Source organism: Pituophis catenifer, unplaced genomic scaffold, assembly GCF_029215685.1.
Source record: "Pituophis catenifer annectens isolate HBS135680 unplaced genomic scaffold, rPitCat1.0.hap2 SCAF_3, whole genome shotgun sequence".
In the NCBI taxonomy this organism is placed as follows: Eukaryota; Metazoa; Chordata; class Lepidosauria; order Squamata; family Colubridae; genus Pituophis; species Pituophis catenifer.
In genome coordinates, this window is record NW_027256883.1 from 170085819 (window position 1) to 170106904 (window position 21086).

Sequence of the window (21086 nt, forward strand, 5' to 3'; positions counted from 1 at the left end):
CATACAAAACTAGGTAAAAGTTCATCTTGTTATGTCAGCGCTGGAAGAGAGCCTAATTTGGAACGCTGACAATCTGTAGCTCAGGATTGAAACGAGGGGTCTTTGGTGCTCTCTAAGCTTGGTTGTTTTCTGCAGATATTTCCTAACCCAGACAAGGTAACATCATCAGTGTTAGTGAGGAGTGGATTTTGCTCTGTTGATAGTCTTAGTGGCTTGCTCTGTCAGTGTTGGTGGGAGTAGTTCCCCAATCAAGGAACAGCCAAACAAGTCAACAGTAAACAGTCCAGCCAAAGAACTCTAAGATCACCCCCACTAACACTGGTAGGGAAAGCCACTAGAATATAACCTGAGAGCAAATCCCACTTCTAACTAGCACTGATGATGTTACTTAGTTTGGATAATGTCTGGAGATGTCTGCAAGAAAACAACCAAGCTCAGAGAGCACCAAAGCCCGCTCAAATAGAATTAGGTTTTCCAATGCGACAGGAAACACCTGCAGACAGCGTATTATGATCTCTGCCTGAAGATTCACACAAAGGTTTATGCACAGTTCTGGCCCTGTGAAAATACTTTCCTTCATCAAATGCAAGAAAATTTGCAAAAGCGGTCATAATGATCTCTTTTTTTATGTTTTAGAACAAATAAACCAATATTATTGTGGCATAGTTTATTGATCATTGTAAAAAGATTTGTTATTATGGCTTTGCCTTAAAAACCATGGCTAATCAGAGACAGAAAATGTTCCTTAATGGTCATTTGATTGTGAGCACTAATTATTTGGAGGTGAGAACTTGATATAAAAATGTTTTAGAATGAGAAATGAGCTTGGGGAAAGTGTTATATTCTATTCTTCCCAGCTGGATTAGAGACTTGATTGGGAAAGCAAGATTTTCTTTATTCTTAAATAGTTATTGGAGCACTGGGGAATCAATGTTTATATTCCTTGCAAACATTCACAGAAGAGCCATAGCATTCATGAATGTGCTAGGGCTCATCAACATGGACTGTTTGCTCCAGCATGAGAACAGACATTTTCCAATTCTGGAGACAGGAACATATGTTGACATTTTGCCACATTCTTAAGCTGCTGAGAAGTGTCCACTTGTCTTTTCTTGCTCTTATATAAAAAATAATGTTTCCCAATATCTGCTGCCAAAAGCAGTGCTTTGTGATTAGTCTGAGTACTTCATTCAATTGTAGACTTCTGCTCCAATTGCCTAGTTTGGACTGTAGTGGGCTTTCCGTTTCCTGTCTAGTCACTGACCAATGCCCTCCATAGTAATCATTTTCGACTGCTGGCCTAAGGTAAAACTGCAATTATCTATCTATCTATCTATCTATCTATCTATCTATCTATCTATCTATCTATCTATCTACCTACCTACCTACCTACCTATCAATCATCCTTCCATCCATCCATGTGACCTGATGCCTATCAAAGCCACTGGAGTACATCAATATGATGTCACCTAAGGATGAGCTGCTGAAAGAATGCCTGATGCAGCAGCAAACATGGGAGGAAGATTAAGCAAAGGAATTGCCATTGCAAGACAAGATCTGCATAGAATGTTCCATCAAGAGATAGCTGAGGTGGCAAACATTAGGAAAGGGCTGACTAAAAGACCACAGCAGCATAAGAACAGGAACAGAAGCAGATTCATAGAAGCAGGGGTCTACTATACTAGACAGAACCTGAGGTGCAGATCATTTTATTTATTATTTATTTATATCCTGACTTTATTATTTTTACAAATAACTCAAGGTGGTGAACAGAGCCAAGACACTTCCTCTTCCTATTTTCCCCACAAAAACAATCCTGTGAGGTGAGTTTGGCTGAGAGAGAGAGAGAGAGTGACTGGCTCAAGGTCATCCAGTTGGCTTTCATGGTTAAGATGGGACTTGAATTCATGGGTTGTGCTTTCTAGACCAAACTGGCTCTTATGCAGAGAGATCTCAGAGACAGTGCAACACATAGTAGCAGAGTAAAAGATGCAGACAAGAACAGCATACATTGAATGGCACAACCAGATAGCTATCACTTTCAAATGCATCTACCAGAAATAGAATCCAGCATTTTTCTACTCTGAAGGTCTCTAATGGGGCTTGCCAAACTAAGTGGTGGAAGAAGTCATCTCTTGGACTGAGTATAAAGGCTGGGTAAAAGTGACAAGAGTTTGACACTTTCTCCATTTAGCTGAACTGACAGTAGGAATAGTGAAATGTCACATATGTTTGTTTGTTTTTTCATTGGTTCACTGGTGGGCTGATAAATGCTCCTTGTGAGCATGTCTCTGCTGCAGTGAACAGGAATAGATGACCTTTAAGATCCAAGTATATGATTTGCTGACTGCTGCTCACTCAGATGGAAACCATATGTCCTCGAAGCCTGGTCCACAGAAAGGAAAATAATTGGGATTTGCTTTGCCACAGTAAAGAAAAAACAAAATTCACCATTTCGGGTCCAGAGTAACTGCTGTCCAGGCAAAATATCAGCTGGCAAAATTTCCAGCCAGTATCAGCACAGGAGACAAGCAGCTGAAGACTGCTGTGTGAAATTACCCATAGTCTCATAGAGCTGTGGTTATCCCAGCAGCCAAAGATAGGGTATATTATTTAAGCAGGAGCCACATTAGAAAGAAAAGATATTTGAATAAAAACAGAGAACATTTTTTTTTGTCAAGCTGTTGCAATAGAGAATAATTTAGGGAAGGGCTGCATTGCAACAGTAAAGTTATGATGGCCTGCTTATTCAACAGGTTCATGCAATTGAATACCTCCAGGCCTGAGTAGGTTTGCAACAGTGGCACAAGTAATTCTTAGATCCTTCTGCCCATTAGCTAAATAGAATATATCAGCAGACACATTTATCAGAGGAAGAACATCTCAAAACTGAAACCGTCTTATGTAGCAGGAAGTAGAGCTGAGTCAGGGATCCTGATGCCAAGAAGGTTTTGTAGATTCTGCTTGAGCAGGGTTTCAGAATGTGTCCATACGTCATAACTGGCTCTTTTCAGTTAGAAAAATATTTGAAGGTCATACCATAACTGATGGTTATAATGGCAATTATGCTAATATTTGGAGCCACTACATTAAAACAACAACAACAATATGTAAAATATTGACATTGGTGCAAGTAATAGAAGTAATAGACATTTGGATTTTTCAATGGTAGCACAAGCATTCAGGAAAAATGGAATTGATCTCACTAAAGAAAATACAACTTTGGAGGAGTGTCTAACATGGCTAGGAGAGCTTTAAACTATACCACAGATATAAGAGAATAGAATAGAATAGAATAGAATAGAATAGAATAGAATAGAATAGAATAGAATAGAATAGAATAGAATAGAATAGAATAACAGAGTTGGAAGGGACATTGGAGGTCTTCTAGTCCAACCCCCTGCTTAGGCAGGAAACCCTACACCACTTCAGACAAATGGTTATCCAACATCATCTTAAAAATTTCCAGTGTTGGAACATTCACAACTTTCTAAGTTGTAAGAACATTGGTGGGTAATGAATTGGCAAGTAATAGAAAGAATGAGATGAAGTATTTTGGAAATTTCCAGTTAACAAAGAAGCAAAGGAAATACAAATATAAAAGAGAGGGAAGAGTGAACACAGGAAGTCTCAGCCTTATTTTACATGTCTCTAAACGAATGGACAAAGTATTGATAATAAGAAGAGGATTTGAATTTTGGGAGGCATAAAGGCAAATATGATATAATAGAATTATGGACATGTGACAGGATGAATCCTACCACTGGGACATTGAGCTGGATGGATTCATCTTTTTCAGTAGAACAGTCAATAGAAGAGAAATGAGGTTGCAGTGCTGTAATATCAGGAATGAAATTTTGTGCATAGAGGTCACTGCACTGGTAATGACTGTTAAGATAAAAAGGATAAGCAGACAGAAGGAAAGTAATAATAAGACCGAATGATAAATACCTAGAAATAACAGAAGTCAATAGAAACATCAGAAGCCTTGTGCAAATATCAATGGCACAATGGAAGACACAGTTGCTAGTCAATTTGATAATTGGGAAAGTTAATATAAGAGAGAATTTTTTTTCAAGGAGATTCACTATCACACTACTGTTTGTAGTTTGTCATTGCATTGCTTCCTCTATCAACAATATTGAATATCTGAAATAGGTTAGCTGTTCATCGTTGTCCATATATATATAGCCCAAGATATTGCAATGGAATTTGCACATATGTGCCTTACCAAAGACAGGAGAAAAATAGTGAAAACTGAAGAAATTAAGATATCCTATGAAAATAACTTCAAGAGTTTGGATGAGGAAGATCACTAAAAATATCATAGCTTCCTTCAAGCTGGCAACATCAAGCATATTCAAATCAAGAAGAAAGTTAGTAGTGAACACATCAGGAGAGTGAAAAAGAGCTTAAAGTCCAAACTCAATGGAGAAACCATCAAGTCATTAGATACACAGTTGGAATAATGGAATGGACTCAAGCAGAACTAGAAGACCTGGATAGGAAGACCATAAAAATAATCACAATGAATCATGCCCTCTACTTACCAGGGAGCATAGGTGGATGTGAAATGTTGCAAGAACACCAGACAATTGAAGAAGAAAAAAGGACATTGGAAGAATATTTAAAGGACAGAGAAGAAGATGCACTGAAACTTACTGTATGCTACAAAAACTTACTGAATACCAATAAGAGAGATAAAACTGCCCTACAAAAAAGACCAAAGGAAAATTAGAAAAGAGACATAGCAAGGCAAAGTCTCACATAGCCAGCACATAAAAATACTAGCAGGCAGACTAGCAACTAACAAGAACTCCTGCCAATGGTGAAGAGCAAGAGCAAGAAAGATGAAGGGACAGAGAGGCTAATTCTGGCTGCATACAACCAAGCTTACAAACAAATGCATAAAAAATGAGAATTGAGAAGATAGCACCAGAGAGCAAATGCTGCTTTTGCAAACAAACTGAAGAAACAATGGCCCACGTAGTTAGCTGCTGAAAGAAGATTGCACAGATTTACTACAAACGATGGCACGGCAAATTGGCAACAATGGTGCTTTGGAATATCTGTAAAAATTAAAAAAAAAACCCATTTGCCTGTAAGCAAGAACTGGTGGGAACACAAAATAGATGAAATAGTAAACAATGAAGAAGCCAAAATGGTCTGAGATTCAAGCAGACACCTGTTGTCAGCGTTCCAGAACAACCCAACTCCAATGAAAACTCAGAGACAAACTCCATCCCAAATTTTTCATTTATTAGAATAGGTATACTGGCACATCTGGGAAAACCCGAATCTGAGAGTTCGTCAATAAATCAAAACCCCAAATCCAGCCCCCGCACCCATCAGTCCATCACATGGCCCAATCACCATCCGTCCCAACTTGAGCCACCACTGCAACCACTCCTCCTCCAGATGCAGGAGCACCCTGACTTTGACTGAAAAGAAGAATGCTATTATGTCTAACTAAAACCTCTCTACTAAATCCCCCCTCCTACTTTCCCAAATGCAAGAAGGTGGCAGCATGGAAGCTTCCAGGGTTAATATGGCTTCCAAAGCTGGCACCTGCCACATAACATTCCAGATTTAACAACTGTTGATAAGAAAGACAAAAAACTCTGCATAATAAGAAACAATACCTAGAAGCAGCAGAAGATGAGAAAGAACAACATCGGCTTTAACAAGATCACCGTCAATTGCAAAAGGCAGTTTTACTTGGAACAACTTACGTCAATGATATTTTTAATACTATCAAACATCTGCCTGGGCCAAGTCCTTGGGAAGTACTTGATAAATGGATAAAAATGCCAAATCAACCTGAACATCTGTCTGATTGTGTGATTAACCATAATAATAATAAAGTAATCCATCTCTAAGGCCAACTAATTGAAAATTACCCTGGGCAGCATTCAATGGGTTTAAAACAAAGCAATAAATAAAGCAATACAAAACAAAGCAGCACAAAAACTAATAACAGCATATTGGAGTATACATAAAATTCAAATAACAATTTGTCAATAATTTTGAGGACTCCTGGAGATGCTAGAGGATAGGAGAGAGCAAATGTGGTTCCTACTTCAAAATAGGAAAAAATAAATTAAAGAGGTTCCTAGCAACTATTGACCAGTGAGCCTAGCATCAATACTTTGAAAGATGATGAAGCAGATAACAAAGCAGGCCACTTGTAAGGATCTTGAGGACAATGCAATGATTGTCAGGTTTTGTCAAAAATAGGTCATATGAGACAAATCTTGTCTCCTTTTTTGACAGGATAACTACTCTAGTGAACAAAGGTGAATACTGTGGATATAATTTACACTGATTTCACAGCAAAGTTTTTGACAGGGCTATGCATGACATTCTCATTGACAAGCAGTTAAAGTGTAGTTTGAATAGTACTACTCTACAGTAAGATGGGTCCACATAGTCTAACCATACTTAGGGCCAGTTCTAATAGTTCTTATATCAAGCCAGAGAAAAGAAACCAGTGGGGTCCAACAGAGATCTGTCTATTATTCAACAGTTTTATTTATGGCCTGGATAGCAGGACTATTGACCTTCTAATCAAATCTACAAATACATAACATTGGAAGGATTCATAAATAGCTGTCCAGAGTCACTTTATCAGTGAGATGGGCAGCATATAAATTTAATAAATGAACAAATAAGCAAACGAGCAAATACCCAGAATGACAGAACAAGATTGTAATCTAACTGGACAGGTTAGAAGACTAGTCTGAAAGGAACAAGATTCTTTCAATAGGGAGAAATGTAAGCTATTACATATACATAATAAGGAAAGATATAAGGCACACATACAAGATAATGGATTCATGGCTTGGAAGCACTACATCAGAGCTAGACTTGAAGTGATCATTGAAAACAAACAGAATATGAGCGACAGCAGTGTGAGACAGCTGCTAGAAAGGTTAATGTAGTTTTGGGTTTTATTGTATCAAAAATATATGCAATCCTATTCCTTTCTACTGTACAGTGGTGAGACTATACCCAGAGTACTGTGTACAATTTTGGGTACCATATTTCCAGAAGAATATGGACAAGTTGGAACAGGTTCAAAAGAAGGTGACCAAGATGACACAGGGATTTGATGTACCCTTTGAGGACAGGCTGAAGGAATTTGAAATGTTCAGAAGGCATCCCCAAATTTTCTGCAGTAGACTGAGAAGAGACTCAGGATTCAAGTACATAAAAGGGTGTCATGGGGGAAATGGTCAGAAGGGTATAACACTGCTTCAAAAATTAAAACCAGAAACAGTGAGTTTAAATTGCAGTCACTTAGAATTTGTTTAAGTCTAAGGAAAAGCTTTCTAAGAGTAAGAACTATATAACAGTGGAATAGCTCTACTTATGGAGACAGTGGGATCAACTTTGAAAGTTTTAAAAAGAGAATGGATAGCCACCATTCAAGGATAGTTTAAGTGGTCCTCTGGCACATTATAGAGCATTGCACTATAATGACACTTGTGCTACTTTCCAATTCCATAATTTTATGTTAAGTTGATTTTGTTAAGCAAATATTATTTTGGTACCGATCAGACAAAATTGTAATTTTATCTGCAGCCTTGTTGCTGCTTGTTTTGATTTATGAAATGCTGCAGAGTTTGGTTGTTCCATAAGTTTGTTTTATGGAACATTTTAATAGGTTTGCATGCCAGTCAGAGAAATGGGGTTAACTGGTGATTCAGAAATGTAACAAACAAAATAAACAAGCAAATATAGATCCTTGCCATCAATCCCAAATCAATATATCTGAAATTACTGGCAAATTAATTCAAGTCAGTTTCATCATATGAAATATGATTGGGTAAATTAATCCTCAGAAACACTGCTTGAAGTAAGCATTAGTAAAATAAGCAATTTATTAAAAAAAAACCCTCCTCTGATGGAAATTCTTCTAATTCTACCTTCATATCATACTGCCAGTGGATCAATTGTTTACATAGTTATATTTTAAACCTTCACTGCTTTTACTCCTATGCAAGTCCCAGTTATTTGTTTGTGTGCAACTAACTGTGTTGAATTTACAATCAATCATTGCTACATGAATATTTAGTCATTACATTTTGTTTTACAATGCAATGCATGATTAAGATTGAATTAACATTATGGTACCATCTGGACATTTTAATGCATTTGGGGATATATGCCTATAGTTTTTAACAGGTCTTAAAACTGAAGATATATATCCCTATATGGATTGTCATGAGACAGAGTGGTAACATGTAGGTATTAATATTGTAAGAATAAATATATCAAAATAAATTGGCATATTTGTTGCCATGGTGCTAGGAAAAAATATTAGCAAATTCACTAGATAAATGTGCAGCACATTCAAACAAAGTGATGTGAATTCTGACAAGTCTTCTCTATATTTTCAGAATTTTCTTTCACTTTGGAGGAGATGAAAAATTTGTACCTAATTTTGCTTCTGGTGGATTTATCAATAGCTCTTGCAACAACAACAGCTTCAGTTTTTCACATTTTGCTCCGAGTTGTGCTGTTAGCACTTATGTATGTTCCTGAGAAATGTTTTATTAGCTTTAAAAAAAAATTGGCTTGATGCTTGCCTACAGTTGCCCTCATACCTATACCCTTTTCATCTGACTATTCTCTCTTATACATTGTATTCTTCAATTGGATGCTTGTTTTCCATGATTCAAACTGATTCTGTGATACAGAGCTTCTATTTTCCTTTCTGTTGTTCATAACTAAATTGCTTTGGACTCTTTTCAGGCCAGGATCAAATGTCCTCGTAAGTTGTTCATCATACCGAAGCAAGCAAGTACTGCAATTCTGTCCTGCTCAACAGTTGTCCAACTTGATGCTGTTAAACCAGTTGCGAGGTCTTGGGCAGCTGCCTCATAATTCAAATCGAGTACTACTTCTCAGTTTTTTCCCCCTAACAAGGCAAAGAGAGATGTAACTCAAATTGTATATGGAAAGAACATAGGGTGTGGGTATAAAAGATTGATCATGGTATTAAGTGTTCATGCAGGGGGGAAATATATTTTGTTGCTAGATTGGGAAGCCTACTTCTTTCTTATCAAAACATTTTCTAAGAGAAGTTGAAGGCTCATATTGGGCATTGTAGTGCAGATTGCCTCATATAAAGTGACTGTTGCAGATGCTTAAAAAAAACAATATGCTGCAAAATATGGATTGCTATTTTTCAGTGTTTTGAAGTGGTCACTTGAAATCAGCAAACACTTATCTTGCTTGATTGCTCCCTCTTTCAAACAAGGCCAATAAGAAAAGTCCTTTTTTTTGTGTGGGGGAGGTCTGTTTTGCAACTCCTCTGCCCCACATTTTAACTGAAACCCCAACTGCATTTTTTAAAATCTGCCCAAGAGATATCATAGCACAGTCACCTCTGTGGATTGATTGATGCCTCCTCTAAAATCAGCTTCTATTGAATTTATTTAGGGCAGAAGGTTATCTTCACCTTGTGGTTATGCTGAACTGTAGTAGATTGTGGCCATTCACTTCATACTGCCCTAAGCATCAAAAACAGCTTGGCTGCTTGCTGGGTTTCAGGTGACCGACTATTTTAAGCACAGCAAGCTTGGTCATTTTTCAAGCACCCAAAGAAACGGAAGAATAAATAGGGGCACTATCAGGAAACAAATCAAGAGTTCTCTGAAATGTAGATCTAATTATTTTAGAAGTTCAAGCAATAATGTTTTTCAGTTATTATAAGTCAATTATCAGGCAATTATGGGTTGATTTAAAATAAGGATTTTTTTTTTAAAAAAGTATTTCCAATTATTATTTATCAGGAAAGCTTCCAATCCTTGCTCCAAAGATTAGGAGAAAGAATCCACGTGTGCAGTGTGCACTAGAGTTTTTTAGAATTCAGCATCAGAACATGTAACTGAACAGGACCAAATGAGTACCCATCTTTTTAAAGACTTGGATCCGTGGTGGTTGCCCCCAGTTAGCACTGGTAGTAAAACTGGTGGGAGGCTCCGCCCACCAACCCTGACATCATCAAAACGCTTCTGCGCATGCACAGAAGAGCGACCGAGCGGCCCCACTGTGAACCAGTAGTAAAGATAAGTAGAACCCACCCCTGACTTGGATTTATGTATATATAAAGCTATATCTAGCCATAGAATGATTAGGGTAATTATAGGAGATCATACTAAGAGAAGGAAGGAACAGAGTGAGAACAGCTGGTGGGTGTGGCAGGAGAGGGATAAAAGGTAATAAGAAAGAAAAACAGTATCAAGGAGAAATCTTAGTACAAATAGTCCTTAACTTACAATAGCTCATTTAGTGAGTGTTCACAGTTACAATGACACTGAAAAAGTGACTTATGACAGTTTTTCACACTTACAACCATTGCAGCATCCCTAAGATCACTTGATCAAAATTCAGATGCTTGGAAACTGACTCATATTTATGATGGTTGCAGTGTCCTAGGATCATGTGATCACTATTTGCAACCTTCTGACAAGCAAAGTCAATGGGGAAACAGATTCACTTAGCAACCATGTTACTAACTTAACAACTGCAATGATTCACTCAATAACTGTGGCAAGAAAGGTTATAAAATGGAGCAAACCTCACTTAACAAATGTCTCACTTAGCAACAGAATTTTTGGGCTCAGTTGTGGTCATAAGTCAAGGACTACCTGAACTAAACTTTTTAAGGGAAAGTCACCAAAACTGTATAAAGTTAAGGAATCAAAATAGTTTACTCATTTGAACTGAAAAAGCTTTTAGGATGAGAAGGGAAACGTCTTCAAGGAAAAAGCAAGAACATTCAGTTGCTTTTTGAAAAAGCACCTTGGGACAGTTTATTCATTTATTTACTCAGGTGACCTAGTAGAGAGACTGTTTGATCTAGTGGCTAAGGCACAAAGTTAGAAATCAGGAGACAGAAAGTTCTAGTCCCACCTTAGGCTTGAAAGCCAGCTGTGTGACCTTGGGCCAATCACTTTCTCTCACCAACTTACCTCATAGATTGTTGTTGTGGGAAAAAATAGGAGGAGGAAGGAGTATTAGGTATGTTCACCATCTTGAGTTATTTATTAAAAATAATAAATACATGAAATAACTCAATAAATAAATAATCTCTGCAATCAGTTGATTTCTACTTTTCCTCAAGTCAATAAACCCAACATTTAAACATATATAGGTGACATTAGAGTTATCAGCACCACCATATAGCTATTATATATACATGGTTGTCTCTATGTACGGTTCCTTTCTGTCATGTATTACCATGTACTTATTTGAAGGTATGAATGGACATGTTTGAAAAATGGAGTACACAAGATTCACTCAAAGCAGGTCATTTAGGCCAAAGTTTGTTCTGATAGATGTCACCTTCTGCAGCATGTGAAAAAAATTCCAGAATTAAGACTTGTAAGACATAGCAGCTTCCATGTGAATTAGATGATGTGATATCACTCAGGTGGAAAAATACCAAAAAGCATGAGAAAGGTATCAAGTGGAAAGGGCAAAAGTGTATCTAAGGACATAAAAGTCCGTGAGAACTATAGAACATCAGAGCCACCACACAGAATTAGGTATTTTACGTGGTGATTTTTCTGAAACTCAAACCTAGATTGGCCAGTTAGATCTTGAGTTGGGTATTTGTGTGGCAGATTCTTCCCTTTTCTAATAATTGCTTCTCCAAATAATAAAAATGGATGAATGTGTTTTTTCTGTAAATTTACTATTTATAAAATGCAATACCAGAATCACTGGGACACTAAATACCAGTATACTGTTATGCATTCCTAAATTTAAAAAAGCTGTTGGGAGACGATCAGGGTAAAACTGTTGCCTGATAGCAAATTCAGGTCTTCTGGAAACCAAAAGGAAGGGATCTAGTCTCTGAAGGATAAGAGATCTCTGTTCCTCTTTATCACTTCTCAATGGACTGGTTCTCATCTACTTTTCTCATTTCTGATACGAAATGATCTCATTTAAGTCATAATTTCAAAAACCCACAATAGACCTTTTTAAAACAATTATCAGTCAGCATCAAGAATCAGTGAACTATAGATTTATGTATACCACCGAGGAAAGAGCCCAGCTTTTCGTATAGCAAAACACTCCCTCTAGTGGGAATCTTCTGTGACTAGTACAGCAGAAACCTTTCTCTTCCCAGCAGAAATGGAATGAGTAAAAATTCCAATCTAAATGCCACCCCTTATATTTTTCTGTTTCTTTCATACGCAGTCTCAACCCCTTGAAGCTCTCATGGTTTATTCTATAACAAAGCCCATCATGCCCAGTTGGCAACTCAGTATAACAGCAGGGCAACATGTCAAGGAAGGATACTTCATAGGAGTTTGCTCATTATTGCAGGTTTTATATAATATATACATAGACTTCTTTGAATCTAAATATTTAGCAGATAACTGAGAAGAAGTCTAGGAAAGCAGGTGACATAACCACAGAAGTCTCATCAGGTGATTCTGTTCCTGTTATCATTAATTGCCCCATGGGGAGGATCTCAGAAACTGTTGGTTTGTTTGATGGACTGTTATGGCTGCCCATCTCAAACATGTGACTCTGGATGGTTCATGATATTAAAAAAATAATAATAGTACCGGTATGTACAAAAATATAAAACCTACAGCAGCTAAGGAAAAAAATTACAAAGCCATGCTGAAACACAATCTAAACAAACAATGGGCTTGGTCCCACACCAGAGGCCCCATGCTCAAGCACAAAAGTATACCTTTGGATCTTATGGAAGGCATTCTGATTTCTGGAGGGAAGGCATTCCAAAGGCCCTATGCCACAGCTGAAAACACTCTCCTTCTGGGCCCCACCAACTGACAATCCTTAGCTGATGCTAAACCTGAATCTTATTTTTTGAACTAAGATGGCCTTAGTCCAGAGCATGGCCCTCCTGCTGGATTGGATATGATGGGTAGAAACAATTGGGAAAGATGTTCCTGTTAATCCAGCCACAAACCATGAAGGGCTTTAAAAGTGACAACTAGCATCATGAATTGCACCCAGAAGCGCAATAATATTTATTGTTTAATTGTTCATATTGCTCATAAATTGTCTGCAAAGAGGCACTCTCAGTCCAGACATTCTGTTTAACTGGGCAATAATTTCAATTCCACACCACCTTCACAAATCTATTAGATCATACACAAGAATCTGGTTTAGTTGTTGTTGTTTTTTAAAGCATAAAGTTCTCCAACTTTATCATTGGTAAAAATGTTTTAAAAACTAACTGTGAGAGTAACATTTGTGCACGAAGTTACGTAAAACAAAACTGCACAAGTTGTGATCCATAACCATATACTGTGAACTCTCTAAAGTTACAGATAGACAAGAAAATCCAGGTGGCTTACTGAGTGAAACTGTGGGCTATGATACAAATCTGACATGGCTTAGATTTGGCACAGTGGATTACAAAATATATTTTTCTGTCTTTATCATTTCCCACTTTTGATATTTTTCTGTTATAAATAAGCAGTAAAGAGGAATCAAGTGTACTCTTCCAGACATAAAGAAGAATTAAGTTTAATATTTGTTCCAATGGTGCACAGAAGATTACCACCTTGCATGGAGAAAAACAAAGGCATACTGGCAAAACTCTTGTCTCATTTGACCTTGGGGGAAAGATATTTGTTCGCATGAAATATGACCAGCATAAAGAGGTGAGATAAAATGCCCCATGCCATTATGGGATGTGCTATGGAAATGGCAAATAGTGGAACTAATCACTTTTGCTAATGCACATATTATTGCATTTAAATTTATTTTGCCACATTGTCAGTCAAATACTCCTTTCAACCTCATAAACATCAGGGAAGGTCAGTATTTAGAAGGTTAGTTTCTCTGAATCTGATGAACTCTCTTGTTCTATAAAATTCTTCATAGAGGAAAAAGTGATGGCTCCTGTTCTTGACAGTGTAGAATAAGAATATATTCCAAAACTGGCCTTACCATTAGATAATATTCAGAAAATGTTTAGGTGGAAGAACTGCAATGATGATGAGTAACAGCAAATCTAGGGCGGTAGGACTAAAGAAGCAATGTGGTTTGCGTTCAGTCCCTTAAATTAGCCTAACCTCAAATGTAGTGGAGGATTCTGTAATGTCACCAGGATTTTAGAAAGATTCAACATTTAAAGTATCTGGCTTATGTAAGTAGAATGAGAAGATGCCATCTCTCTACCGAAAGAAGATAGTGTTGTATCAAATTTGAGTTATATCCTTTTCAATTTTAGTCCTGAGCCAGAAACAAGTTCCTTTCCCCAATTTGCCTTAAAATTTTATTCAATATAATTCCTGCATCCTGTGATTAATATTAGCTTATCTAGAAGCAAATCTCACTGAAATCAGTGGTGCTTATTACTGAGTATTGTTCCCCAAATTAAATCAATCAAATCTACAAATGAAACTGGACTTGTCTAACTGCAGTGATTAATTTTCTGTGTTCTTGAAACAGACTCTCAGAAGTTACCAGACAACTCAATAAAATATCTATACAGCATTTTAAAAAATCTAATATTAAACAACAAACTATCAGTCTACTGAACTTTCAGAGTCACCTTAGGCCCTCCGGTACAGCTTTACCTTTAAAGATTTCTTGAAGTAACTTTTAAACGGGGTCAAGACTAAATTCCACAGGAAGATTTTTAAATGGTGTAGGTGAAGCACCTGACAGCCTCAATCCAACTTGTGCTACAATAGTAAGGCACAGAGGTGGTATTCAGCCGGTTCTGACTGGTTCTAGAGAACTGGTAGTGGAAATTTTGAGTAATTGGGAGAACCAGAAAATACCATCTCTGACTGGCTCCGCCCCCATCTATTCACTGCCTCCCGAGTCCTAGCTGATCAATTCCCAGCTGATTGGCTGGGTCTTCTTTTGCTGCCCTGCACACGGAGCCAGTGGGGTGGGGGGGGAATGGAGATTTTACAGTATCCTTCCCGTGGAATGGGGAGGGATTGGAGATTTTACAGTGTCCTTCCCCCTGGAGTGTGGTGAAAATGGAGATTTTACAGTATCCTTTCCCTGCCATGCCCACCAAGCCACACCATGCCCACCAAACCATGCCCACAGAGCCAGTAGTAAAAAATTTTGAATCCCATCGCTGGTATGGCACTATCAGTAATGCCTCCCAGGATCCCAGGATTGGGCATGTTGATTCTGGCTTCAGAAGGTGGTCCTGAAAGTACCTTGGCATCATGCAATGCAGATTAAACAGATTAAATAAAACCAGCACTTTGAACTGTAGCCAGAAGCCAAGGGCAGGCCAAAGCTCAGTGTAATGGTTAAAGTGCTACATTAGAAACCAAGAGATCTTGAGTTCTAGTACAGTCTTAGGCATAAAACCAGAGAGACCCAGTCTCTCTCATCAATCTTTCTCAGCCCAATTCACTACATGGGGCTGTTGTGGGGAAAATAGAAGGCTATGTATCAGTGGTGAAATGTAAAATTTGTTACTACCAGTTCTGTGGGCATGGCTTGGTGGTGGTGGGATAATATGATTGAGTGGGCGTGGCCAAGTTTTTTTTTTTTTACTTTTAAAACCATTTTTTCTACAACCACTTCGGCTGAAGAGGTTGTAAAAAAATGCTTTTAAAGCCTCTGATGATCCCAGCTGAGTTGCCTGATTGGCAGAGGCTTTTTTTCCTTTTAAAAACATTTTTTTCTATAACCTCTTCAGCTGAAGAGGTTGTAGAAAAAATGCTTTTAAAAATTAAAAAAAAGCCTCTGATGATTGTGTGGCTCAGCTGGGCAATGGGGGTGGGGGGCAGGGATTTTTGCTACAGGTTCTCTGAACCACCCGCCACCATCGTTACTGGATTGGGTAATCTGGTCTGAACTGGGAGCATTTCACCCCTGCTATGTATACCGCCTTGAGTGTACAAAAACAAACAGGAAATCATCACCAATACCATTACTGTTACCATCAACAGACTGCCTGCATTCTGGATAACTGAAGCTCAGGGCTGTCTTAACACATGGGCCTGATCGGCACTTGCCCATGGGCCCCACGAGCATAGGGGCCACATACTAATCTGTGTATGTTAACCCTTCAATGCACCTTGTATCATATAAATACAGCAACATATTTATTACATTTTAACTGCATTTTTTATTTGCATTGTATTGTTTAATACTAACAAATATATGTTTAACACTAGCAAATATATGTTTAATTTTATCAACCATTTATATTTTTATTCCTGTGAGTAGTTGTCGTAGGGCCCCAAGTACACTGCTTTGCCCAGGGCCCATAATGCTGTTAAGACGGCCCTGCTGAAGCTCCTAAGAATTCTTTAGTGGAAATCCATCTAAAGAATATATTGGAACATAGTGATATGGATATGAGTTACTGGCATATCATCCTCAGATAATATGAAATAGTAGCAAAAGAATCATTTATTTGAAACAAAAGTTTCTTGGTTTAGTTATCAATCTGTAGCATCCCTAAAATTCTCGTTGACATCATCTTTGCAGGCATTCAGACAATTCTATGATGCATGATGAGGAGCACCAAAACTCAATGTAGATATATATGTGGTATTACAAGAGTTTAAAATTTTGCTGTCACAGTTAATCTTACAGTTTATATAGTCTGGGAGCTATATGTACCTTTCAGTCTCGACAAGAAAACTTTTCCAACTCAATAGGTGAATATTGCGGCTTATTTAGGGCTCCAAACATTGCTCAATCACCCATGTCCTCAAGCATGATCTAAACCTCTGCATGATCTAATCCTGTGCATCAGATTTTGAAGAGCCATTGCCAGCTCAAGTATCATTGATCTGTAGCCAACTACACTACCTTCAGGTCATTTAAGGAATGAATCAGTAATTTGCCTATTCTAAAACAGCTTTCTGTTTTACATCTATTTTCTAGGATAAGATAAATCTTTCATTTCATTTTTTTTTCTATACAATGGATGCTTTAGGTTTTTGTTGTTGTTTTTTTTTACTTTGCCTGTGGTATAAGATGGGCTCAGGCATAATTCCTGGAGACAACTATCATAGCAACTTTTCATAAAAACATAATAGAGAATCTGTTTTCTTAATCTATAGTACAGTGTTATTGTATGCAGATTCTGCAACAAGAAGAGGTTATCTTGCAGTTACTATATTTTTCTTCCTTGACAGAAAGAGAGAGAAACAGAGACAAAGACAGAAAGTGTATCACTGACATTTTAAAAAGTCTTTAATAACATATCTGCTAGCTTCTCATTTATCACACAAGAAGCTTACTTTCAATTTGCCTATCAGCTAACTATTAGCAGTTTGGCATCACTTGTGACACAAGAAAGCACTGCAGGTAATGCAATGCAAATAAAAATGATTTTGGTAATATGATTTTTTTGTTGTCAAAAAATCGATTTTTGTTTGAAATCCCTTGGAAAGTATACCTTTATACTTTTTTATACTTATATACTTTTATTACCATATATTAAAAGTAAATATTGGAAGATGGATTATATTATCAAAAGAAATATGTCTGAAAATTTTGTGATTTGTGATTTGGTTAAACCCAACCTTCCCTCTACATGTTTTGGCCTAAGATTCCCATTAGGCACCATTAGCCGTATTGGAATTAAGGAAGTCGTACCCAAACAATTTAAAACTATTTAGAGAAGGAAAAGTTGTCAAAGCTGTTTAAAAGTTCAATTATGTTGTCCTGCGTTTGTGATCAGTTGTTTCTTTGAATTTGTGTCTGTAAAATAGTCCTATCACTTCCTTCTATGTATTTTTTCCCTCATTCTTTTTCTTAATTCTTATCTTTCTTTCTTTCTTTTTCCTGTTCTGATTCCTTCCGCTGGAGGCATTTTTTCCTGAAGATTTTCAATTTCTGCATGTCAGTAGTGATGCAATATATAGCTGCAAGGCCAGTAGAGTTATGCCTTTGCCTCAGGCAGCAGCCCTAGGATTGGCCCAGCAGCTCCAGGAGATTCCAAAATCCTTTGGAAAGGATTAGTGAGTGAGCTTCTCCTTCATCTTGACACAAGGCTTGTGTTATTTAAGTTACCCAAGCTGTTGGTTCTGGGTCTTTTTTCTGGTTTGCCTTCTCCTTTGGGCATCTCTCCCACCTACCCCTTCATCTGTTGCTTCTTTAGTTTGCCTAGGATTCTCAAGTTCCTGAAATTTCAAAGGCAGAATCTATCTTGTGCAGATATATTATATTCAGCTTGTTTCCTTGCACCATTTAACAACAACTGCCTCTTTCCCAGATCACACAAGTAAGCTTGAGGTGGTGACAGCCATTTTCATAGCATCTGGCAGCCTTGCTCTCTGTCTCACTGAGCTGCAATATCAATTAAATCAGATCTCTTGGTCTGTGGTCAGATTCAGATCCATCTTCAAGTGCTTCCCATGCCGGTTGTGTCATGCCATTGAGTCACCACCGTTTCTGTCTCTAGCATTTCTTCAGTAATTAGGAGGAAATTAGGACAAGATAGAAGCATCTGAGTAACTGGAATAGCTTCTTTTACAAGGCTACATTTGAGATAAAATCTATTCAGCTATGACTGTGGCCAAACAATTTCCAACTCCATTTGAAATTTCAGATCAGTTTCTTTTTCTGAAGACAGTAAGACTAATTTCTTGGCCACAGCTAGCATGGGCAAATTATTGATCAATCTAAAGTGCAGTTAAGAAATGAAATATGAGGGGGAAACGTCATCCATTCAGGGAGGAAAACAATCTAAAATGGTTTTAGATACACATTAGTAAGTTTAGTTCTACTTTATCCTTGGAAAGTTCAGCTTGTCCATTGTCATATCAGTATGAATATGATGCAACTGCTGGAGGTTGTTTCTGAAGAAAATACAAAATGCTTTTGATGTCTGTAAAACTCTAAATGGTTCAGGCCTGTTATGAGAATGGCTGTTCATCTTTACTACATATTATTTTGAGCACAGGAGATTCGCTTTTGATTGTCATTCATTCATCTAGTAATGAGTTGAGATGGGACCTTTCAAGACTTACTCCTAATGTCTAGAATGTGTTCTTTTCTGAGAGGGAAAATAGTTTTGCTATTCTTTAAGAAGGTCTTAGTGACCACTTTTATTAATTTTTTTTTTCAGGATATTCTCAGAGTTCTCAGTTGCATGTTTTGTATATTTGGTAGCTGTGAACGCTAAATTTTCAATAAGTTGATTAAATCATGTTAAGTTTGCTTTATGATATGAGATGAAATCTACAATGCATTTCAGAATTTATATTGATTCTTTCTTTTAGTTACGTTCTGAGGTATGTCAAACTATCCTGAAGAATAATCAAATGGATTCTGTCATTTCTAAAACTAGAATGGCTTTCTAGAAACTAAGTACTGTATTTTAATTCAAACTTAATGAAAGGATAGTTCTTTGATTCAATGTGAAGCAGCTTCCTGTTGTCTTAAAAATAATGTACCAGTATATAAATCAGATAGAAAAAGATGGAAGAGGGTATGAAAAGATGATGGAAGTTAGCAGAGGTAGTGAAGCCGACTCTTAATTAAAGAGAATAATTTATTTAGTTTTATTTCTACTTGGAAACTGCTTCTGGATTTCTGTTCAAAACTAGAAAAAAATGAAACTTTTGATGATTAGAATGATTTTGTTATTATGGGAATGACTTGAAATGTTGTGAAATGTAAAGCAAAAGATTGAGGTAGTGTTTTTTAAAATATATTTTGCTGCACTGAAGAAAAAGTCAGAAAAGTCATTTTTTTTCTCTGTGTCTTTGTACTTTTTTCTTTCTTCTTCTTAGTTGTCTGGTTTTTTTCTGTCTTTGTATTTTATTCATTATAATCATTGATAAATATTATAAAAGAATATTCATTATTTTATAATGAAACAATTATAAAAATAGTAAGTCAGATAGAAAACATTGCATATACTGATAAACAGATACATAATGCATACTAAACAGATACATATTATGTAACACATAACTCTGAAGCTTTTCCCCATTACATTTCTGCTTAGTCTATCTGAAAGTGAAAACATACACTGCTGTTAAACCAACCTACAAAGCATTAAATTATGTCTGCTTAGGTCTAGGACCAAAGCTGGATTTAGTTATTAGACCTGGGAATCTCTAGAGTAGGGGTCTCCAACCTTGGCAACTTTAAGACTAGTGGACTTAACTCCCAGAATTGCTGGCTGAGGAATTCTGGGAGTTGAAGTCCCATAAGTCTTAAAGTCGCCAAGGTTGGAGATCCCTGCTCTAGAGGTTCTGTTTCACAATGGCCCAGCAAATGAATTTTGCTTGACTTGATCAAATAAACCTACTTAACAGTAATACACTGGTTAACATGTTATATGAACATGAAAACCAGTCAGCATTGGAACAGGAGATGATTTAAACCCAAATGGTACTAGAATAATTTTGAATCTATTCTCTTTTGCTAATATTGTCTAGATCTTTAGTAATTCATAGACTGTCATTTACTGAAGTGTAAAAATCTGTTTTATTGCCTGAAAAATAAATGGGAAGCTCACCAATCAAAAATCCACAAAATTAATTTATTCTGTACCTTCTCAATGTCAGTGCATTGTTATAGATGGCAGGTGTATTTCAAAGGGAATATTCTGGTATTCCTTTACAAAAGAAGTTCAGCCAGCTGTAATAGCAGCTCAGTTGTAGGTTGCTGAAAATTCAAATGGGGGAGATAGGGAGGGGAGAGAGATCCCTTGGAAAACATCTGCTCATGTTATGTCCACTTGAATTAGTACTTATCAGATTTATGCTTTTCTGAGCAATAAACCTCCCGAAGTTATAAAAAGACTTCTGCAGAAGCTACCATTCTACCATGGAGGAGATTTGAAATATTGCTTGGGAAGAAAATAATCTAAAAGTTTGGAAGGTCAGTTTGGAAGATTTGGGAACAGTTCCTTTCTATGCTAAAAAAACAAGTTTTCCTAAGAAACATATTTATCATGCTTATCATGCAAAAGTGAACTTACAGCACCATGGGAAGAGATAACAAATACTGCAAAAACTGGAAGCAGAAAAAAATATTCTTAAAATGTCATGAGGAAAAGTTCCAAGTGGCTTTCAAAATAAACTTAAATAATCAGAGAAAGATAGAAACTCAGTTAACAAGAATAACATATGATG